Raw genomic sequence first — 25,753 nt, 5'->3', positions numbered from 1 at the left:
TAGATCGAGTGTTTTGGCGGACAGCTGATACGGATGTTTCTATTTTCGAATGGGAGGACCTATTGGTTCAGCAGGCCGAAAACTCATTCGATCTTGAGCATAGTAATCGATGCATTCGATTCGGATCAATTGACTGTCATCCAGGGATGCCAAAGGTACTGGTAAACTACATGTTTTTCGGTATATTTACATTTGCACAAGCCGTACAGCCCGCTACAGCGACGCATCACTACAGCTCTTGCCAGAACGGTAGCCAAACCGAGTACATTTTCCCGTAGAGCAGTAGAATACATTTTTGTTTTGCTGCTGTACTCCGACTGCTCGGTGAGAGTGTGGCGTAGTAAAGTTTGTTCTCTCGCTTTGTACACTTTGCTCTGCGTAGTCAAAGGGAGAACCCCGCACACGAAAGCGTTGATGCCGGTCGTGGCGCAAACGAACCCCATTTATTTTTGTCGTTTTTCATTGAAAATATTGAATAGATTAAAAATATTAAAAAGTGTAAAATAAGGAAAGAGAAGCTGTACCGCTCGCGTCTGGTGGCTGTACTGGGGGCAGTATTTCTTTGTCATGTTACTGCTTTGCTTACAGACTGCCGTACAGCGCTAGGCGTTCTGCAATAGCGAACGACAGCAGCGACGAAAGAGAAATGATAATGTAGGCAGAAAAATTACAGCCGCAGAAAAGGTAGGCATTTTGCATCCTTGCTATCATCTCGTTCGAATATCGCTCTGGCTCGTGAAGACTGTGAGTAACACTCGTCTATAACGAATCGGATTCGATGTTTTCAGAAACAGGGATGATAATCTCTTATGGATGGAGCCTTCTTCTTGAACATACTGTTCAGCCACTAGTTAATGCTCAACAAGTTCCACATAATAAACTGAAAAAACGTAGTTTATTAAGAAATCCAATCCACGCGAACCACATCACCAAACACCCAAAAGTAGTCTAGATGCATGTAATATCTATTTCGCTCTGTAACTAACATATTTTCATTTACTAAATAGTATAGAACACCTCTAGATTTTCCCACTTTATAGATCAACTTACTCTGCCTTAACATTATTCATGCAGGCCTAAAAGAAATCCACACCCTCTGTCCAACTAGCGAAATTGATTCGCTAGTTTGACCGAAAATGCATCTGTTCACATTAGTTTGATTGTCACAGTGAATTTGACACGAGATTTTGACATTCAAATGCTTTTTAGTTGGACAATGGTCTAACTAACAGTATTCCGACTAAAAAGCGGTCCAGTTAAAAATGACCAACCAGCGAGTCACGACTGCATGTGTTCTAACTCCATCTTGCTTGGCAGCATATTTCTACTATATTAACACTCCACAATTTTCTAATTTTAATTCTTCTTTTTATCGGTCTTATGCACTACCATGTTATATGGATCAAAAACCCGCTCAACACTCGGTGAGCGATACTCGGATGACTTGCACCGCTGCCTGGCTCCAAGGGGGCTCAGAGATGAAGAAGAGGTCATGTTTGATGAACTCAAACTGTAAGCATATCCAATCCAATCAGTATATAATATTTATTATATCAGCGTATCATCATCATGTGTGAAATGACCCCATGCATCTCTTTAATATGTTGAATGCAGATACACGCATATAAATACGTAACATTCCCCACACACGTGCTCTTACAGGCATACATACACACAAAAACGCTCGACAGGTGACTGGGCCCAGTGCATTCACTAATAGAATCTATCATTTCGATGAGCACCTCAATTCTACGAAACCAGTGAACAACCAAGCTGACTTAGGCTGGTCTCTTTTGGTGAATGCATGTAACCTGGAATACCCAGACACGACAGGATGAGACGGACAGATGATGGACTGGACTCGACGGGGCCTAGTGACGAAGGCTAGTGATTCAAAAAAAAATGAAGATCAAGATCATATGTTTCCATGAAACACAACATTTACTCCGATTCCACTGGTAGTTGCTGCATTTCAGAGCAGGAGGGTGCGTGGGGGATGTGCTGACATTAAACAGTGACAGTGCCACTTGGCCTTGCAATATTTAGATCCTGGTCTGAAATGTGTTACGTGGAATAAACGGACAATCTACCGCCTTTATATCCGCTACGCCAGTTGGATGGGAAACAATCATAACGGTGCTGTTGTAAGGTGTGGAATGTCTCCACACTAGAGTGGAGACAGGCCTCAACGACCCCCTTCAGCATCAACAAAAAAACAAAAGATTGACCTGCAAAGATACATACCACGGATTTGTATGAACGTGTCCACTGGAAAACAGGTAGTGAAATAATGACCGGAACGGCAAGAATGAAGAAACGGTTTATTGGAAACACTGACAAATTATATTTCCTCAAGCAGGAATCGAAACTGCGATCTCCCAGTCTCTAGTTGGGTACGTTAACCACTCCGCCATCGAGGAACTGTGGTGATGCCATCACATATTCCCAACAGTATCGTGATCACCGCTACAACCTCCAATACCTCCTAATTGACCTATCGACCCCCAGTGTCTCCTACAAACAGATCGTCACCTCTCCCTCTCATCGATCGGGCCAAATCTGAATGAACAGCAGCAATCATCATTGATTGATGCTAATCGTCGACAGGTTTTCAGTGGTGATCTTGTGTGGCTTTCCTTTTGTCGGTTCTAACGGTAAAGAGGGACAAGTCTGTCTTTGCCAAGAGACATGCTGGTGAACTCGAGTGATTCGTTATTATGCTGCCTAAGCTCGACCCTCATCAGCAGAAGACAAAAGTTAAGCCCGTAAGATATTAAGCCTGTTCTAATGAGCCTGCCACTTCTAGTTTTCCGATCTATATATTTCACATCCTTGTTCCCACTTGAGTACTATGGCCCTAATTTTCATAACTTTCCCTACTCAGTAATATCTAGCTAATTGAATGACGTTAAAATGTAAAAAAATAAATAAATCAGACTTCACTTTAAGTTGGATTGTGCACCAATTGCATAAACTAGGGGATTTACACCAAATTTAGCTCCTTTAGAGAGTGTAAACATATTGTCACATTGGCCGGATAGCCACAAAATTTTCAGTTCACTTTAATCCTCATCAGTAAAAAACACAACTTTTATACCGCCGGGACATTAGTCCCGAACAGTCGTTGGAACGTACACGTAAATTGCGTGTCATTTTTTGGATTTAGTGTCTACCTAGCGAGCGGCCCACCCAAGTAACCAATAAGCATTGTGGTATCGTTCTATACACAACTCTCCATACTACTTTGAGACACCCCTCGGCATCTTGCGCTTAAAACATTAGTGATAGGAAGAAGAGAAATAAAAGGGAGAAGATTATTTTATTTATCTCTGCGGTTTCCGCCACCACAATTGGCGACCACGACGCGAAAAATTGCGAAATCGAATGTTCTATTACGTCCGGAAATGTCAAACGAAGAGCAAACAAATGTGGCACTCGCCGCCGGTGTTGCTGTAAAGCTTCCGGACTTCTGGAAGAATGATCAGGTGATGTGGTTCGCTCAGGCAGAGCCACAATTCGCGCTTGCCAATGTCGAACACACAAAATTCTATTACATCGTCGCCAAAATAGATCAGTCAGTGATATGCCATGTGACGAATCTGGTCAGTAATCCACCCGAGTAAAATAAGTACGAAGCGGTAAAAGCACTCTTAATTGCCCGATTTCAAGTTTCCGCTCAAGGACGGCTCGAATGCTTGCTGGGTTCCTGCGACCTGGGAGATATACGACCATCACACCTGCTTGCAAAAATGCAGGAATTAGCAGCTGGATTGAACGTAGCGGAGGACCTCCTCAAGATGCTTTTCCTCCAACGAATGCCGCAGAATGTAAAAGCCATTTTAACAATCAGCGATGGCACAATTGGCAAATTAGCGGAAATGGCTGATCAAATGCTGGAGTCTTCGGGCCAACAAGTTACTAGCACATCATCAAGCAACAACGTTGATGAAATGATGGAGTTGCGAGGGTAGATCGCCGCCCTTACAGCAGAAATTCGGCAGTTTAAAGCACGGAAATCGTCGCGTTCCCGATCGGCTTCACGAGAAAGAAGAGCTGATGAGATATGTTGGTTCCATGGAAAATACGGAAGACATGCACAAAAATATCGCGCGAACCATGTAAATTTAGCAGCGCAAAAAACTAAGGTCATGTCCATCTGAAACGGCGGAGATGGGCACTAACCTAAAAAGCAGCCGTATACAGTTATTCGATCGTACGAGAAATATCAGTTTTTAATCGATACCGGTTCCGACGTCTCCATCATATCAGCCACACATCGCGGCAGGATAAAAGGTTTGGTACCATTCAACTTACATGCAGCAAACGGAACCAATATCAAAATGTACGATAAACGTTTTCTGACAACCAATTTAGGCTTGGGACGCAGATTCAATTGGTGCTTCCTGGTTGCGGACGTCGCTGTTGCCATAATCGGAGCAAATTTCCTGGCCGCATTCGGCATTCTCGTGGACATAAAACATCATCGAATCACGAAACCACCAAATTGTCTTCTATGGGTGGCATAACGGAATCAGCTGTGCATAGCATAACAGTAATTGCGGCAGATCATCCGTTTCGGGAGCTTCTGGCAGAATTTCGAGACATTACCTTACCCACAGCGATTAAGAAGGGAGCGCAACATGGAATTACCTATCATATCCAGACGAAAGGGTCACCTATCCACACGAAATGCCGCGACTCGCACCGGATAAGTTAGCAGCCGCCAAAAAAGAATTTCGGTTAATGATCGATTTGGGGATCTGTCGTCCCTCTCGTAGTGCTTGGGTCAGTCCGCTACACTCCGTTCAAAAGGAAAGTGGAGAATGGAGATTCGTGAGAGCTTACCGTGCTCTAAATCAAGTAACTCTGCCGGACCGATACTCTGTTCCTCACATTCACGATTTACTAAATGCGTTTCAGGGAAAGTCCATATTCACCACGTTATATCTGGAGAGAGCGTATCATCAAATTCCGGTCGAAGAATCAGACATTCCCAAGACGGCTGTAATCACACCATTCGGGTTGTATGAATTTATGCGGATGCAATTTGGCTTGTGCAACGTTCCACAAACCTTTCAAAGGTTTATGCACAAGGTTTTTGCCGATATGGAATATGTAATCGGTTTCGTGGACGATATATGCATCACTTCAGCTACCAAGGAAGAACATTATCAACATGTTCGCGCTGTTTTCGAACGACTACAATCTTACGGACTCATCATCAACGTCGCTAAAAGCTGTTTTGCAGAATCTACGGTTAATTCCTGGAAATAGAAGAAATGATTCTAGAAAGCTGTTGTGGTCAGAAGAAGCAACAGCCGCGTTCAACAAATGCAAACAGTCCCTGTCACAGGCAACACTACTGCACTATCCCAATCCTATCAAGCCACTTGGTCTGCTAATCGATGCTTTTAATACCGCAGCAGGAGTTGTACTTCAACAGCTAAATAACGGCAAGTGGGAGCCATTGGGCTTTTATTCGGAAAAGTTTTCTGCAGCTCAAACCAAATATTCTACCTTTGGACGCGAATTAACAGCGATGAAAATGTCAGTGCAGTATTTTCGGCATATGATGGAGGGCTGAAAGTTCGAGATTTTCACGGATCACAAACCGCTCACAACCGCCCTTACGTCAAACCCGAACACCAGGCTTCTACACGAGGAACGTTATCTGCAGTTTTTTTTCACAATTCACGAACGACATTCGTCACATCAGCGGTCAGCACAACATCATAGCAGACGCACTATCAAGAGTGGAGACAGTACTGATTCCTTCACCACAGAGAACAGACGTCCCTCTTCAGCATGCAACTTGTGTAAAACCTCTAACGGTTTCGAGAGTAGTTGGGATATCCAAACCAGGTGCGCTGCTGTCATGTTTTTTTATATTTCTTATAAAAGAATTGTATAGAATTCGCTCAAACTTTCAAGATTTATAGTCTTATATGCCAATCGACGCAGCTCGACGATTTGGGACAATGTCTGTGTGTGTGTGTCTGTGTGTGTATGTAACGGACAAACTCTCATTCGTGTTTCTCAGCAATAGCTGAACCGATCTTAACCAAACTAATTTTAAATGAAAGATCTATCAAACAGTAAGAACGCTATTAATTTGTTTTTGATTCTGATGTTTAGTTTTCAAGATATGAATGTTTGAATGTGGAAAAATGGTGTTTTTCGCAGTTTTTTTTAGTTATCTGCTGGAATTGACAACATAGATTAACACTTTATATATTTTTAGGCAGCTTATACGAATACCTTACGAAGAAGCTATAGATTGTTGAAATCGGACTATTATCAAAAGAGATATTTAACATAAAATGCGGACGAAAGATTTTTATCATTTCCCATTGCAAGAAATGTGACCAAAAACATGCAATCTATTGTTAACGCCAAAACGGCTTATTTTAGGTCAATAGTATCTTCGGAGAATTTAATGGAGGCAATATACCCTTTCTTTTGGTGTTGTGGTGTTGCTGATTAATCCCCCTATGAGTGAGATATTTTCACAAATTTTGTTGGAAGTGATTATAATGAAATTATGCCTTCTGCAAATTTGTAGCTCTTACTTTTGCGAATAACTTTACTGAATACTCCAAATATCGATTTTCAATACTTTAAAAGTTATGGCTTATTGTTTGTGGATTACTCTTTGTCGCCTATTTTTTGTTCAATATAGTAATAATCCATTGAAATAAGCCAAACATTATTTCGATAAAACGAATTTAGTATTTCATTTTTCTATCTATTATCAGTGCAAAAATGTTCATGTGTGCGAACCTTCTGACTGCAATTTTTCTAACTTATACCCATCGGATCGATCTGAAACATATCTGAAAATGAAACGCAAAATAAAAATAACTTCAAGCAACGACGTAACCAAGAGCAGGTTTTGGGGTTTAACACCATAAACCCCCCCCCCCCCACACCAAAAAAAAAATATTGGATTGAAGTTAAAAATTTATTGATGCTTACTGATTAAATTCAATATTACAATAAAAATTATCTGATCCGTACATTGATAACCTGTTGTTGTAAACATCATGAGGACTTTTGATAAATTGTCGGAATGGGGTCTTGATATGTAACTGATCTATTGGTCTTCATTTCACAGTTGTCTAATAACATCAATATCAAATTCCTGCCTGAAAACATTCCAATAGAAAATTTCAGAGTTCTGTAATCAATCATAATCCTCAGATTTCTTTTCAAATTGAGCTCGCTTTTGTAGAGATGTACTGTAATAAGGGTCTTTATTTAATTGGAAGCGAAGTTGAAATTGATTTAGGGGAGACTGAGGAGACTTGATCCCCTTTTTTATTTTTCAGTCCAACTCCGTGGAATGATAAAAAACTATGTATTTTTGTAGTTTTATATTGTTTCTAGGGATAACTAATAATCATAAAAAAATTTCATGGAAATATTATACTGGACATGAGCTATGAGCATTTCTGGAAAACAACAAAAAAATGGAAAACTCTTAGATTAGTGGAGACTTGATCCCTAATTTGGGGACACTTGAATCCTTTATGAAAACGCCTATTTTTGCCCTGTTTCTATTATCATTATACCCATCTGAAGCCTTTGGTTAGAGCAGCGTCTGCCATCTTTGCTCAACGCATTGACTCAAATGGTATTGCGATAATGGGGCTACTCGATTAGAGATTTTGCTGCGCTCAAACAGAAGATTTTCACCATTCTCAAGACAATTTTGTTATTATATTGGCTCTTAATAAGAGGCGAATGACCTTAAGCTCTATAATCGAAATAAAAAATGGACCTTAATAACAAATCAAAGAAGCTGAAATAATGAAATTATTATTGTAACAATGTGGTACCCTTCTTAATAGGGCAAAAACGGGTACATTACCCCATTCAATTTTATAAATGGATTGTAGTATTGATTAAATTGTTATGATTACATATTGTTATTTTTGTTACTACATATTACGCATCTCTTACCTGATTTTTTCACGAATTCCCCAAATCTCCGTGTAATTATTTGAAAGCTGTCTTTATTATGGTTGAGGAACGTAAAATGTGGGATGAATAGTTGCTACGTATACTGTAGTAAAAAATTACAGTTATCTTTCTTTACGATGAAGCGTTCATTTTTGACATTTTTTTTGTTATTTCACAATGACTTCAATTGTTCCGGTGTGAATTTGGTTATTTTCAGTTGTTTGTATGAAGTATGGCGAAGAGGATCAAATCTACACGAATTTGAAGGGATCAAGTGAACCCATAGCATCTATTTCAGCAAACTTTAGTAAAAATATATAGTTGAACAAAAGAATCAGCTCAATCATAACGTATTCATATAATTGACATTCTCCTGTTATTCTGTATGCAAAAGTAGAGTATGTAGTGGATGATTTTATCAATTTTATAAAAGCTTGAAAATTTGGAAAATAAATCTTTTTCAGTTCCTCTGAAATTTTTTTTTAAATCGGTAAAAATTCGGTTACACAAGTCCAACTTCTTTTTTCTGTGTTAATGCAATTTATGTTTAGACAAAACTACGCAACTTTATAGTATATTCGATTAATGTATTCTGATCCGCCTTTGAGTTACAATGATGGGATCAAGTCTCCCCGGGGATCAAGTCTCCTCAGTCTCCCCTAATGTCTATGAAACATAGAACTGCTCACCAAAAAATGCATAACTTTCAACATTTGCCAAAAATGTTTTTGCCTTTCTCATTCATTCTAAAATTCGTCAATCTAATCCCGACCCGGAGGGCCGAGTGTCATATGCCAATCGACTCAGTTCTTCGAGATCGGAAAATGTCTGTGTATGTATGTATGTGTGTATGTGGAAAAAATGTGACCTCTGTTTCTCAGAGATGGCTGGACCGATTTGCACAAAGTTAGTCTCAAATGAAAGGTACATGGTACATGAAAGGTATTGATTGGACTTCCGGTTCCGGAGTTGCGAGTTGAAGAGTGCAATCACACAGCAAATTCCCATATAAACTGAAATGAAAATTTTTCAAAATCAATCTTGTATTTTTGATGCCAAATGACTTTAAAATGCATGAAACATTGAGATTTCATGTAAACTCGAAAGAAATAATGTTTGACAAAAATTGACTTCTTTGGACTTTGGTACATTTTTGCCTTTCTCATATAGAAAGGTTATGCAATCACTCCAAAAATCGTCAATTATACCGGCCCGGAGGGAGTATGCAGTGAGGGGTTGCTACTTTAAAATTAAAACTAGTTTAAAATTTCTTAACAAGTTGAAAATTTTCGGTAGAACCCGGACCTCTCGAATCTTTATCCATGATCCGCCGCTGGTTTCAAGCGACGTTTCAGTATCGACACATAGTATCTCAAGATCGTGGCTGTCGATCCATTGTATGTATGTGCAAATCGTACTGAACATGTAATATTCATTTCCACCATTGTATTGAACATAACCAGCCAGGGAATCGTAGTCTGGGCAAATGAGAAAAGCACAATTGCACCACTAGGTGGATTAAAACAGGTTTTTATTTTGGGAATGCGTCGAGTTGAGACGAAAACGTAATATGATTAATAACGAGGATAACACTTTCCGAATGTAGAGAGAAATTTATGAAAAATGACGATTTCCATTCGACTCTAGCAGGTCCTGATCGATTTTGATGAGCATTTGATTTGTGTTGTATGACCAATTATATGTATAGGTCAAATGTTCAAAAACAGTAATTTAAGGTCAAGATAGCATCATTTTGAAACCGCCAATTTCGGAGGTTTAGTATCTTCGATGAGTTTTACAAACGTTAAATAATTTTGACGGTATAAGTTAAAAAAATTACTAATTTATTTAAATTAAAAAAAAAAAACTTATACTATACACTTATACTGTACTACGTCTTACAATCTTAACGTTCCTACTCCAACTGACTGCGGTGTTCCTCTGCAGTGGCTTCAGTGGTTGTTATTTAGATTCGCGTCGACCGGTTTCTCAGGAAAACATCTGTTGGCTGGTACGATTATCACGAATAACATATGGCGCGTAGACAATTTTCTAAGTACAGTGTCGGCGACCAATATTCTGTTGAAATAGGGTGTGCATTAACTTATATTGTCCAAGAAGTATTTATGGTGAATTTTCTCAGGTTAATATTCATGACTATGATAAAGTCTCAACAAATTCGCTGAAGACACGAACTCTGTTACTATTTTCTGAAAAAAATAATTCTGCATAACTTTAAAACTTCTCAAAATTACGGTTATGAATTATGCCGTTTGGACAGTAAGATCGATTTTCACCAAACCCCCACCAAACCGAATTTATGGAATTTTTCCTAATCAGTTTGTGAAAATTATAAACTATTTGAAATTTTTTAATAGTTTTATTTTTAGTTAACCGTGATTTTTTAATAAATAGTGACCATCGCTTCATAACGTAGTCTATTTTTCATGGCTTGCGGTGAGCACGATCTCTCGAATTGCTGAACTGAAAATTATGGAATAGAAATTAATTTTTAGTATTTACAGATTTAACTCGCCGCGCAGATAGCTCTGAATTAGACCCGCTGGTGCCCTAAGATGATTTCGCTAGATTTTCAGAGCACTGTGCACCTAGTGCATTAACGCAAGTGACGGAAGGTTATCGAAAAGTTTTGTGAAAATGAAAATTCCATTAAGACGATGATTTTCCAAAACGGTTCGTTTTCGAGAGGTTTTCATTTGTTCTTTGGCATTAGGATTAGCGATAATAATTCAAATCAAGGATACTACTGGGAAGTCACCTTTAGAAAAAGTCGATGTCGAAGTAAAATTTGGAACTATGCACGCATGCACTTCAGAGAGAGCGTGATATCAGGAGCAGCGATTTCATTTCAACGCTTTTTAGTGAAAAGGGCGATACTTTTTTCATACATGCGAATGAGGGCTTTGAAACGCAACAAATTTTCCTAAAAATTTGGATTCTACGATATTGCTTTCTTAAACTACAGCAAAAAATACAACGGGCGAAACTGTATTTTTGTTTGTTTATTTAAAGTTTCGCCCTCCGCGCTCCATGCAAACAAACAGAGCGATACTTTTTTTGCTAGCAGTTTAGAGGCGAAACTGTTTTTATGTTCGTATTTTTTAGGATTATCAAGCTGATACCAACTGTAAATAGTAACAATGATCGCTATTGAAAAAACCCGGACGAAAGCGGTGGTGTAAAACGGTAGTTATTGTAAAAAAACGTAAAACCGATGTGGAAATTTTATTGTCATGTCTACACATACACACATATACATACACACAGACATTTTCCGATTTCGACGAACTGAGTCGAATGGTATATGACACGCGGCCCTTATTTTTTGTCCATTTCAGTAGATTTTGAAGCTCTGAGATATTACGATTGTAACGGTTTATATGGGAAATTCCTGTGTGACCGCATTAATCAACCTATAACTCCGGAACCTATGGTCAGATCGGAATAAAATTCAATAGCAGATAATGGCAGTGTCATTTCTTTCATTTGAAATCAAATTTGTTCAATCCAACAAGAATTCGTTGAGAAATAGACGGGATATTAACTTAGGAATTTGGCAAGTTCCCCGAGGGCATCAGGAACCGTCATAGGTGGCCAATGTGGTCAAAACTACTTCAATTGGCCATTATTAATCTAGACCCGCAAATACAAGTAATGTTGCATGCATTTTAATATGTATTGCATCATTTGGATATAATGGTGGTACCAGATTATATGGGAATTTGCTGCGTGACCGCACTCTTCAACCCGAAACTCCGGAACCGGAATTCCGATCAACAAACAATTCAATAGCAGCCGATGGGAAGGTTGTACCTTTCATTTGAGACTGATTTTGTGCAAATCGGTTCAGCCATCTCTGAGAAACAAAGGTGACATTTTTTTTTTCCACATACACACATACATACACACACAGACATTTTCCGATCTCGACGAACTGAGTCGAATGGTATATGTTAATCGGCCCTCAGGGCTTCGGTTAAAAAGTCGATGTTTGGAGCGATTGCACAACCTTTCTATATGAGAAAGGCAAAAAGGAAAAAGATGGACTCACTATAATTCGTTAATAAAACCTGTTTTAATCCACCTAGAGGTGCAATTGTGCCTTTCTCATCTCTCCAAACTATGATTTGAGAGGCTGAGAGCAAACGTGGGTTAAAATTTTGCTCAGAGCAAAAGTGGGTTAAAATATTCTGTTAGATCGGAAATGGTATATGCATCACAGCCTCAGGCAAAAGTGGGTCAAATATTAATTCGCGCAAAAGTGGTTCGACAAAATTTTCAGGGCAAGACTGGTATAGAATATTAACCCACTTTTGCGCTAAGAAAAGAATCAGATATTTCTTATTCGAACTTGTGGATAATGAAATTTTGGTCAATGTTTCGATGCCTTAGAAATCATGAGATATAGTATCCGTATAGGTTAGCAGACATCGGAAATGGACAATATCGGCCATTTTGAAATCCAAGATGGCGACTTCCGGTTACCAAAAAATAGGGAGAACCACCATCAATATGGGTGTCATTTGAAAGGGGGTGGCCAGCAGACACCGAAAATTGACGATTACCGCCATTTTGAAATCCAAGATGGCGACTTCCGGTAATCACAAAATAGTGAGAACCGGTATCAATATGGGTGTCATTTGAAAGGGGGTGGTCAGTGGACACCAAAAATTGACGATTACCGCCATTTTGAAATCCAAGATGGCGACTTCCGGTTACCAAAAAATAGGGAGAACCACCATCAATATGGGTGTCATTTGAAAGGGGGTGGTCAGTGGACACCAAATATTGACGATTACCGCCATTTTGAAATCCAAGATGGCGACTTCCGGTTACCACAAAATAGGGAGAACCACCATCAATATGGGTGTAATTTGAAAGAGGGTGGTCAGTGGACACCAAAAATTGACGATTACCGCCATTTTGAAATCCAAGATGGCGACTTCCGGTTACCAAAAATTAGGGAGAATCACCATCAATATGGGTGTCATTTGAAAGGGAGTGGTCAACAGCCACCGAATATTAGCAATTACCGCCATTTTGAAATTCAAGATGGCGACTTCTGGTTACCAAAAAATAGGGAGAACCATCATCAATATGGGTGTCATTTGAAAGGGGGTGATCAGCAGACACCGAAAATTGACGATTACCGCAATTTTGAAATCCAAGATGGCGACTTCCGGTAAAATAGTAAGAACCAGTATCAATATGGGTGTCATTTTAAAGGGGGTGGTCAGTGGACACCAAAAATTGACGATTACCGCCATTTTTAATCCCAGATGGCGACTTCCGGCTACCACAAAATAGTTAGAATCACTATCAATATGGGTGCCATTTGAAAGGGGGTAGTCAGTGGACTCCGAAAATTAACGATTACCGCCATTTTGAAATCCAAGATAGCGACTTCCGGTTACCACAAAATAGGGAGAAACACTATCAATATGGGTGTCATTTGAAAGGGGGTTGTCGGTAGACACCGAAAATTGACAATTACCGCCAAAAGTGAGAACCAGTATCAATATGGGTGTCATTTGAAAGGGGGTGGTCAGCAGACCCCTAAAATTAACAATTACCTCCATTTTAAAATCCAAGATGGCGACTTCCGGTTACCACAAAATAGTGAGAAACTCCATCAATATGGGTGTCATTTGAAAGAGCTTGGTCAGCAGACACCAAAAATTGACGATTAGCGCTATTTTGAAATCCAAGATGGCGACTTCCGGTTACCACAAAGTGGTAAGAACCACCATCGATATGGGTATCATTTGAAAGGGAGTGGTCAGCAGACACCAAAAATTGGCGATTAGCACAAATTTGAAATCCAAGATGGCGACTTCCGGTTATCCCAAAATAGTGAGTATCATAAATATGGATGTCATTTGAAATAGGGTGGTCAGTAGACATCGAAAATTGATGCTAACCGCCATTTCAAAATTCAAGGTGGCGTTCTGGTTGCCATAAAATAGTGAGTCATTATCAATATGGATGTCATTTAAAATCCAAGATGGAGACTTCCGGTTTCCACAAAATGGTGAGTGACGTCATCAATGTGAATGTCATTTGAAAGAGGTGGTCGTTGGAAAGCGGTTTTATATCTTTAGGTTATTTAAGTAACTATATGATACCGTGAGAATTGTAGTTTTTTCTCTACTTTTAATTGCATTTAGGTTAACGTATTGTAATGGATTTGTGATACTGATTTATCAAAGTTTTTAACAAATGATTTAAAGATATCCACAGAAGTTACAGCCACGTCTCCTGTCAAAATATTTTTGTATGTACCTAGGGTGATAAGCCTATATCGCTTTTTATGTTTTATTGGCACACGCGTTCCATATTTCGGATGTACCTCATGCGTTTTTTTATTACTAAGTCATCTGACAACATGCTTCTGTAGGTATTTCTCAAGAACGGATAGACTCCACTGGGTTTGCGCCTACTGAATGGCGGGGGTGAGTTGGAAATTTTGGTGGGTGAGAAGATTGAGTTATGCTAGAGCAGTTGCAGTTTTGATTTGTTTTCAAAAAGTTGCGAAGCTTATCCGAAGCGATCCTTGGTAGTCAAGCAAAAAGTAATGCCATCTGACCAAAAGAAAGAACTGAATAGCATTAATTTATATAACAGGTTTGGAAGCATTAATTCCTAAGGGCATGTTCAGTAGCATAATATTTTATGTAGAAATTTTAAAGCACAAATGTTTCAGTATCATTACAATGTTTTTCTATTTGTTGCCTCATTTGAAACACGTTTAGAACTTTGCTTTAAAAAAGGGTATTCAGCACATAAACTCAGGTTCGGTCGACGGGGGAAAACATATCGGTCATGTAACGACCGAAGGACATGTTCAGTAATGGTTCAGTTGTAGATTCATAATTTTGAAAGTTCTGCAGGGATGAACATGAAGTTTTTTTGTGCAACTAGGAAAAAACATTAAAAATTAATTAAATCGGGAATCTATATTTTCGCTCGAAAGAACATACTTTGCCATTTATTGTTTGTAAACAATTTCTATTCTGGCATCACTGTTTGTTGAATACCGGTTGTTTATTGAGCTGAAAGTTTTTTTCAAGTTTTTAGTATTTTTACAATCGCGATCTGTTTTATTTTTGTTTTATGTGTATATCTTGTTTATCGGTTGTACGAGTGCATTGAAATTTAGAGGCTTCAAGCACGATATTATCTAGTTGTGTTCATTCGTGAAAGTGCAAGTTTTGTTTGTGATTTTTGTTGACGTTTTCACTGCGCACTACGTCACGCTCAATTTTTCCGCCAAAAGCGACATCTTCTGGTAGATAGCTGAGATTACACATTGCGTGCAAGTTCGCTTGGATTGACGCACGTTATCATACCCGTTAGTTATTTTGCGCATATTGCATACCCGCTAGGCGTTATTTCTACACCAAAAGCATGGCTTGTACCAACTGCTCGAAAGTGGTTAATGATTCTGATCGAATCACATGTCGTGGCTACTGCGGAAATTCGTTCCACATGATTTGCGTCAAGATGGATTATGATGTTCGTGACGTCCTGGGAACCCACCCACGGAACCTATTCTGGATGTGCAACGGCTGTGCTGACTTATTTTCGAATGATAATTTCCGTAGAATGGCTTCGCGTTGTTGCGACATAGTACCCGACGACAGTTCCTTGAAATCTATAAAGAATGACATAGCTGATTTGAAAGATGTCGTCAAAGCTCTCGGTTAAAGTTGACTCGAGACCGCTATCCCCAACCGTAAGCACGCCTTGGAAAGGGATTGCTGCATATAACCCAGTTTCAAACACGCCCAAGCGCAAACGTGAAGGTGATCCGCTCAAAACAAAAATCCCTAATATTCGTGGATCCAAAGCTGCGTTTGAAACGATAAAAACAATTTCACCACCTGAGGAGTTGTTATGGGTTTACTTGTCAGCATTCGATCCCAGCACGACGGATGATGAAATTTCTAAGCTTGTAAAAGACTGTCTGGGGGTGGATCTGCAACCGAGAATAGTGCGTCTAGTTCCTAAGGACAAGGATCTCTCGTCTCTGAGCTTCATAACCTTTAAAGTTGGCGTTAGCAAATCATACAGGGATAAGGCTCTGTCCAAAGACTCTTGGCCGGAGAACATCTACTTCCGTGAATTTGTGACCAATTCAAAAATTCAACGACCTATCATCAGGATTGCTGCGGAGAAGAATCCATCTGGTGGTGGACAGTAGCGCCAAGTTATTCTGGATAAACTCGTCTGTCCAACTTCTTGTACCCCGGCGAGCGATCTCGGTCTACCTGACGAATCGGCGACTTCTTCTGTGTCAGGTAAAGCCAAGAAGGGTATATGTCCTTCCGAAGCACTTCCAGATACTGCACACCCTCAATGTAAATTTCACTTACAGTCTGATGATGAACACAACTTAATGGACTCTACCGCTGCAGCGAATCTACAATGTCAAAATGAAAATTTCGATCGCATCGCATCTGTCCGCTCAGGTAAACATTTGAAGAATATATGTCCTTCCGAAGCTACACGTGATACTGCGCACCCTCAAGTACACCTCCTATTGCAGTCAGCTGCTCGACACAACAGTCATAACTCGGTCATTCCCTCCGCACCGCTGCTTGTTCCCCTTCTGGACAACAGTACATCCTGCTCTCCCCGCGTCACTCGCGGTTATGCTGATCATCGAACTCGCAGTCCTGAAAATTGGTATGCAGCACAACACCTCTCACATGATGCTGATGGTTTGCGGATCTACTATCAGAACGCGAGAGGGCTTAAGACGAAAATTGATGACGTGTATTTAGCTGCTGTGGACGGTGACTACGATGTTTGCGTCTTCACCGAAACATGGCTTGATGCGAGGATAACATCGGTGCAGCTTTTCGGCGATGCTTACACCGTGTACCGTGCGGACCGAAATAGTGGTAACAGTATTCGCGGTCGTGGAGGAGGAGTTTTGATTGCTGTTTCCACAGCATTTGCCTTATGTGAGATTGATGTAGGTAGTTTAACCAGTGTTGAGGCTGTTTGGGTTAGAATTACAACTCCATCGAGGAACTTTTATATTGGTGCTGTCTATATTCCTTCTGAAAAGCGACTCAACTGCAATGTCATGCAACTTCACATTGATGCTGTGAATAACGCTTCTTCACAAGCTGGCGCGGATGGCGTGATGATTGTCCTTGGTGATTTCAATCAGCCAGGGCTCATTTGGGTGCCGTCACGACACGGATACGCTTACCCTGACCCGATTGCTTCGACAACCAACGTCGCCAGTCGTATGCTACTGGACGGATTTGCTTTCAACGGATTAAGTCAAGTAAGCATGATTCCCAATCACCAGTCACGCTTTCTGGATCTCGTCTTTGTTAGTGAGACTATTATACCTGTATGTTCCGTCAATGAAGCATCCAGCGTGATTGTTCCACTTGACAACTTTCATCCAGCGCTTGAAATCTCAATTGGCATTATTCGCTCAGTTCAGTACGTAGAAACTGTTTCTGTCGACCGTCTCAACTTTCGCAAAACTGATTTTGTAAAGCTACGCAGTTCTCTATCGCAAATTAATTGGAGTGTACTGTATGCCCAAAGGAGTGTTAATGCTGCAGTTGCCCTCTACAAGCGACTACTACTGAACTGCGTTGAGACCTCAGTGCCTAAATGTCAGCCTCCTAGCAAGCCGCCCTGGTCAAACAGCACTCTTCGAAAGCTAAAACATACTCGAGCAAAAACTCTACGTGCGTATACAAATCGACGGTGTCCTCTTTCTAAGCGCATGTTCACTTTTGCCAGTAATGAGTATCGTTGTTACAACATGCTTCTGTATAAACGCTATGTAAACCGCATGCAGAATAATCTACGCCGAAACCCGAAGGGCTTTTGGTCATTTGTCAACACGAAGCGAAAAGAAACTGGACTTCCATCAAGGATGCTTTACGACGGCGAAGAAGCTACGACAACTGTGGCGAAATGTAGGCTGTTTGCCAGATTCTTCTCAAGTGTTTTTTCAGCTGACTCGCCAACCGCAATCGAACTCGAAAATGCTTCTCGTGACGTTCCTGCTTGTGCTGTTGATATGGATGTGTTTACTGTCTCCGAACAAATGGTTATATCTGCAATTCGGAAAACGAAGTCATCTTATGCACCCGGCCTCAGTGCTATACCTTCAACTGTATTGAAAAAATATTCGGACTTACTTGTAACACCACTTGCATATATTTTTAACCTATCGCTTCAGCAGCAAACGTTTCCTGAGGATTGGAAACGCTCAGTAATGTTCCCGGTATTCAAGAAGGGTGACAGATGCAACATGGAGAGCTATCGCGGAGTCACTTCGCTTGGAGTCGAATCTAAAGTATTTGAATCAATCATCAACGAAGCGTTATTTTCTGCTTGTCGACACTACATCAGTACATCCCCGGACGTTCGGTCGAGACGAATCTCGTCTGTCATTTTGCACGGAACAATTGTCTATAAAATTGCAGGTGGATACTATCTACACTGACCTAAAAGCGGCTTTTGATAGAGTTAATCATGAGATACTGATAACAAAGCTTGATAAGCTAGGGTGTTCTACTAGATTCTGCCATTGGCTTCGATCCTACCTTGTACACCGTGAAGTCGTTGTTCAAATTGGAGATATTGTTTCAGAATCCTTTATCAACACTTCCGGAGTTCCTCAAGGTAGTACGCTGGGTCCACTGCTTTTTTTACTGTTCATGAATGATGCAGTTTTCGTTCTAAGGCGTGGAGGAAAGCTGTTTTTTGCCGACGACTTAAAATTTTTTCTTGTTATGCGAAATGAAGCCGATTGCCGTGAGCTACAGCATCTTATCGACACCTTTTATAGCTGGTGTGTAAGAAACATGATGGTCCTTAGTGTTGCAAAATGTTTTGTCATCAGCTATTTTCGACCGAGAAATATGCTTACCTTCAACTATAACATCGCTAACTATAACTCAGCTGCAACGCGTTGATCACGTGAAGGATCTAGGAGTCATTCTTGATGAAAAGCTAACATCTACTCATCACGTCTCTGCGTCCATCGACAAAGCCAATCGATTACTGGGATTTATTTTCAAAATTTCCAGTGAATTTCGGGATCCTCTGTGTTTCAAGGCTCTTTATTGCTCATTGGTGCGCCCGCAGTTGGAATTTGCAAACGTCGTTTGGTGCCCCTATCGAGCAACGTGGAGCCTTAGGATCGAAGCAGTCCAGCGTAAATTCATACGATATGCGTTACGCAGATTGCCGTGGAACGATCGCTTCAACGAGTTTGCTGAAATTTTGACTTCGTCGTGAATTCTTCGCAGTTTGTCACTAGTTTAATTGTGTTTAGTTTAACTTAGTTTAGTTTAGTTCATTTAGACAAATTGTCAGTTGGAGTTTTTTATACAAATACAAATACAAATTTCTAATAAATTTTGACCAAAGCAGCGTGTGAGGTGGTTCAATTTTTAAATACGAGTTCGAGCAGCTGGTATCTGGCTAATTACTCGAGTAATGTTGACTTCCAATGCTTCAATCGTTGCAGGCTTATCCACAGGCTTTTGACTTCACATAGCCCCATACAACAAAGTCTATAGATGTGATATCGCTCGATCTACGCGATCAACTGACAGGTCCATGGGAAATTAAACGTTTCTCCCGCAATTATTTCAATGTTTCATTACTTGTGTGGCACGTGGTGCTGTCTTATTGGAACCAAATTTTGTCAAGATTACTGGATTCATGTTTGCGCAGTACCCAGTCTGTTGATATGCTTTTTACCAAGACGTCCGTAAAATACGCCATATTGTTGCATACGACAAGCCAAGTTATTGGGAAAGGTGTCAAATCGATTCTTCGCGATCATCGCGTACTCTCGGCTACTGCGCCATGATTTCTTCTTTGCGGTCGATTTGGTCGCGTATCATCCAATAACGTGAACTGCGCCTCTAACTTTTCGGTTGTATGGCGAATAGTGAACTCAGTTGGTCGATTATTTCGACCATAGTATGATAGGAGAGCACGAAACTCATTCCTCACAAAGCACTGCTTTTCGTAATACCATTGCACAATTTGAGAACGGTGAGCCATTGTAAGTCGTTCCATTATGAAATGGCCAACAACACTGAACAACAATAGCATCGTAGTTTGTTGTTAGCACCCGTTAATCAGGAGAAAATCTCATGTTAAAAAACCTTATCTTTAATCAACCTGTATAATGTAAAACTGATAATTTTAATACTAGAACCAATTCTCCCCAGCAGCAGGTTGAGCTGGTGTTACTGAGAGTTACTGAGTGCAAATAAAAGAAGAGATTAGGATTATTAGGATTAGATATCAAAACGAAAGTCGCTATTTTTGCAATGTGTTTTTGTAGAATCGAAAGAAGATGGGGCTTATTTATTTTCATGGCCTTAAAATTTGACGTGACAAGATGGTGCTTTGATTTTATTGCTTTGTTTTTTATGTATTTAGTAACAAAGGAGGCAGTGAAAAGACGAAGGGAACGTGTCATTTGAGCCAGACGCTACTGATATGAAAAGAACACTTGGTAGTATGTGTAGGAAAAAATAAGTTCGGCTTTGACACCGGTTTGTTTTTTTTAGAATTGTCCTACTGAAGCTAAAGAGCAATTGCAGCGGGCCGAGCTTCTGATTGTGATATTGAGTGTACGGCTCAAATATGCGGGCGTAGGGACTTTGCGATCGTGTGAGAATAAGCGTTTATTTGTTCGTTGAGACCATGTTGATCAGATTATAAGTGCAATAGCGTTCACTACATCATCGAGACATTTTCCTGTTTTTGAAATCATGGGCGTAGTTGATCGTTGATGATCATGATTACATGTCCACCTATGTATATAATGTTGGTTTTTTGTATCTCGCGAGTGCTAGCGTGTAACTTCGCTTGTATACATTCGATTTTTTAACTGCGAGCCCATTTCCATTTTCGCCTGTGTTCTTGAATGACCGCGTGGACCGTGAATGATACTTAATTTTCAGTATTCGGTTCAGATGCCAGAAGCGAGTGAGTTCCCTGGTATCACTAATTTTCGGTCGTGGCGCCATAGAACGTGTTGTCTAGTGGCTATGAGCGTTATTTTTTATTAGTCCAACTGAACGCATTGACCTATGTTGCTAGGGCCGAGATTTGAGACTCCCGGATGATCGCGCGAACACGAGCGTTTGTAGGTTCACATTCGGCACCCCTTGTTTGTAAATTAAAAAGTGCTGAACGGTTCACTTTATCACCGGAGGGCAATCCTGTTTGGAAGATCGCAACCGGAGATATGCGGGGTTTATCGCGAAGGGCCTCCATAGATCTTTTGGTATTTTGTTATCTTCGGCAGTTCTGGCATGGGACACTCCAAGTTAAAAAGAGAGCCGGGGCTCATCGCCAAGTCCAGGGTACCACCAACGAGAACTTGGCCCTAAACCCACTTTGTACACGAAACGTTATCTATTTATACCATATCATGTCGTCCTATGCAGAGTTACAAATTTTTAAATTCATTGAATGAAAATTGATCATATTCAGCCGCATTCAATTTCAATATTCAGTGGCGAAACTGAAAACGTCAAACTGCTCATTCATTCAATGCAGAATTTTATTCATCTCCGATTATTGTACGAGGCGAACGTGCAACAACGAATAAAACGCATCAAAGTAGGCCTTGGCACAATATAAGCGATGATAATTAATATTTTATGTTTTAGCAATATTTGAAAACATTTACTTGGAGAATAAATGATATAAATATTATTGTACGATACTCAACTAAATGAATAACATGGATTTTTGAATGAATATTCTTTCTATTCATCACGAGTCACATCAGGTTCATTTTCAGTACTCATAAAAGAGCTTCGATTATTTTGAACTGTGGTCCTATGTCCGAACCCCAATCATAGTATTAGTAAGATCGTAAGGCTAGCCACGAAACATTCTGTATACTAGGAATCGTTACGTACTGTTCACTCTCTTTCAAATGATACCCACTATTTTTGGTAACTGGAAGTCACAATCTTGAACTTTGAAATGGCACTAAACATCAATTTTCTATGTCTACTAACCAGTCCTTTCCATCCTTCCTTCCTTCCTACCGATGATGGTTCTCACTATTTTCCGATAACCGGAGGCCGCCATCTTGGATTTCGAAATGGCAGTAATCGTCAATTTTCGGTATCTGCTGACCACCTCCTTTCAAATGACATCCATATTGATGGTGGTTCTTACTATTTTGTGGTAACCGGAAGTCGCCATCTTGGATTTCAAAATGGCGGTAATCGTCAATTTTCAGTATCTGCTGACCACACCCTTTAAAACGACACCCATATTGATACTGGTTCTTACTATTTTGTGATAACCGGATGTCGCCATCTTGGATTTCAAAATGGCGGTAATCGTCAATTTTCGGTGTCTGCTGACCACCACCTTTAAACGACACCCATATTGATACTGGTTCTTACTATTTTATGGTAACCGGAAGTCGCCATCTTGGATTTCAAAATGGCGGTAATCAATGTTGCTTCAGAATCTTCATCGCGACGAAGCATGGTGAATATGAATCACCTGCATTCGTCCCACATCGTTCTTCGCTGTTATATTCAACTTGCTGTTGATATTCATCCACGAATGAAGCCGACTGCCAATCCGTGTTTATCCGAATGCCTTATCCATACGTTCTTGCCTTTTTTTTTTTTTTTAGGTATTTAGGTATTTATTTCAAGTACATTACGTTTTAGTTAACATTGCATCTCTTTTAACTGCGACACTTTCCAGTGAGCCTAAGCTCTGTTAAGGAAGTGTATAAATTATTCACTTATTAAATATTATGCTTCATTATCTTAATAAATTAAACTTCGAATGAACGGTCGTTAGTGGCTGACGTTGATGAGTGGTGGGTGGCGATAATTGTCGGGTGGCGACGAGTGGTGGGTGGCAGACCTTGTGCGAAACAGAAACGGTATGAGTATATGGTGGCATGTTTATGACAGGTACTGCGAAATTCTGTCTTTGATACTGCTTCTCAGTAAACGTTTGAAGGCAATTAGGTTGGATGCGTTCTTACACTGACTGGACAATGCGTTATAAAGCTTACTACCGATATAAGTAAACTTCTTTCGTCCAAAGTCTGTGTTCGGCCTAACTAGGAAAAAGTTTCCAGTCTGTCTGGAAGTACGGTCGTGTTGGATTCTGCTTAGTACAATGTTGTGATGTATTGATTGGTTGGTTGCGATTTTCCGCATATTAATGAGTATTTGGAACTCGTATAATGCTCGTATGGGAATGACGGTATCGTTGACATCGGAGTATAGGTGGTTTGTGGGGTACAGATGTGGTTTTTGGTATACAATTTTTAAGCATCGATTCTGGATCACTTGTAACTCCCGGAGGTTGGATCGGCTGGCGGCTCCCCAGTTAGCTATCAAATATTGTAACCTTGAGTGAATTAGCGATAGGTACAACTGCTTAACCCAGTTTTTTGGTATGAATGCTGAGACTTTCCGAAGAATTCCACAAAATGAGCTGAGTTTATTTTTCAATGCTGCTATATGTCCAACCCAGCTCATCGTTGAGTCTAGCGTGAGACCCAGGAATGTGTATTCAGGTACTTCTTCGATTATCTGTCCATGAACTTCGATCGGGGGGCGATCTCCAACTTGTCTTCTAGGGGAATGAATTATCATGTGTTTCGTTTTTCCTAGATTCAGCGATAGCACATTGACCTTAAAGTAGGTTTTTAGCAATTGTAAGTCTTCTTTGATTTGTTGATGCACAACTTCACAGGAATCTCCGGTGTACAGTACCGATGTATCATCAGCGAATAAACGAAGCTTACCTTTTAATTTCAATCTTGACACGTCATTTATAAAAAGCAGAAACAGCACTGGGCCTAAGTTACTACCTTGCGGCACGCCGGTTGTTATTGGGCGCATGGAACTTTTGCAGTTTCCAATTGAAACGAATTGAAGTCTATTTGATAGATAACTTGCAATAAGGGATTTTGCGGTACCTCTAAACCCATAGAACTCGAGCTTCTCGATGAGAATATCGTGATCGATCGTGTCGAAAGCTTTCTTGAGATCGATGAACAGCGCTCCAACTATTTTCCTGTTATCCAGCGCATCGTATATACTTTCTACCAGGTCGCATGAAGCAGACAGGGTACTGGAACCTTGTCTAAATCCGTACTGATGTGCATATAGCAGGTTGAAATGGTTAGTGTAATTCACGATTCTAGCGACGATGAGCTGTTCTATAATTTTGTCCAGGACTGATAAAGTTGATATTGGACGGTAATTATTCAGATTCTTGACATCTCCGGATTTGAAAATTGGGGTCACACGAGCTACTTTTAAGCAGTCCGGATAAACACCAGTTTCTATGATCTGATTAAAAACTTCCATCAATAGGTTTGTGAAAAAAATATGGTGATGTTTGACGAAGGCAACTGGTATATTATCGGGACCAGCGGATTTTTTGGAGTCCATGTTCTTAATTAGCAGTATAATTTCGTTCGCGGTGGCTGGGTACCCAGTCTGAAGATATCGCGGTCACTGTTTATATTCGCTGCCAGTTTTTTACCCACATCGCAGAAAAACTCGTTGAACGCATTGCAGATTGGGCTTGTGTTAGTGAGTATTTGTCCATTCACAGCAATCTGTCTAGGATGGTCCTCTCTATGTCGTCTGCCTAACACATTATTAATAAGTTTCCATGCTACTCTCTGATCGTTTCCTGTCATCAATCCTTTATAATATTCTCTTTTACATTGAGCCTTTTTCATTTGCAACTTTCTGGATACATGTACAAGCATACCACTTAGATCATGATCGTAGGGATTCCGTTTCTTTCTTTTCAAAATATTGTCCTTGATTCGTATTAACTTCCATAGCTCGAGTGTCATCCACGGACAATGTCCTTTGATTTTAGCGTGTACTGTCACAGTCCTTGTGCAATCTACCAAAGCGTTGTTATAGCAATTCATGACACACCTTAGTTTCTCATCTGCATTAATATATTGCGATAACCCTCCAATGGATGCAGCAAACTGTTCGTTCAGCTTCCGGTGATCAATTATCTTTTTCTGTAAAATCCTTTTCTCGATACCATGAGCCATGTTGAACGATGAAACGATGAAACAATGATCACTTATATCTGTATTTACGGTCTCATTTGTAACGCTATCCGTTAATGTCTCGCAGCATATGACATGGTCCAATATGTTAGAACTTGATGGTCTTGTTATATTTGAGTTGGTGATAAATTTATTGTACGAAGCCAAGAGACGAATGTACTCACGAACAATGTTATTTGAAGGTATGTTAATGGGTATATTCATGTCTCCAATAATAATGCAGTAGTCGTTGCTATTTTTATTGTTTGCTAAAATGCCTTCAATTTCGAGAAGAAACCGTCTGGCATCATAAGACGGCGGTCGGTAGACTGAATGTAGCTCGATTCGTTTGCCCTTCATTAGTAGTTGGCAGTGAATGTGATGGAATCCATCTTCCATTCTGATATTTTGAATAGCAAAGTCCAAGTCATCCCGAACAAAAACGGCAAGTCCACCATGTGATTCGTTCCTACACGAGAAAACGCCTTTATAGCCATCGAGAGTATACAAGGAAGTGCGGTTAGTTTTGATCCATGTCTCACACAACACAACGACATCGATTCGATCTCCGTATCTGTGTAACAACTCCTTAACACAGTCAAATTTCGTCATATCGTTCATGCCTCTTATGTTCAATTGAATGATTTTGAAGGCCGAGTTTTGCTGACCACATTTTTTATT

The 25,753-nt window shown here is 40.1% G+C and overlaps 1 protein-coding gene across 7 annotated transcripts in view; it reads left to right on the top strand.

Annotated features, from left to right (window-relative positions):
* LOC131696428 (E3 ubiquitin-protein ligase UBR1) overlaps positions 1-25,753 on the top strand; it is an 813,967-nt gene that overhangs the window by 238,392 nt on the left and 549,822 nt on the right. The gene's annotated exons all lie outside the window — the stretch shown is intronic.

The sequence above is a fragment of the Topomyia yanbarensis genome, chromosome 1 (genome assembly GCF_030247195.1).
Source record: "Topomyia yanbarensis strain Yona2022 chromosome 1, ASM3024719v1, whole genome shotgun sequence".
Taxonomy (NCBI): Eukaryota; Metazoa; Arthropoda; class Insecta; order Diptera; family Culicidae; genus Topomyia; species Topomyia yanbarensis.
Note: the sequence above shows the minus strand (reverse complement) of the source record. Positions and strands in the feature narration are given on the sequence as shown.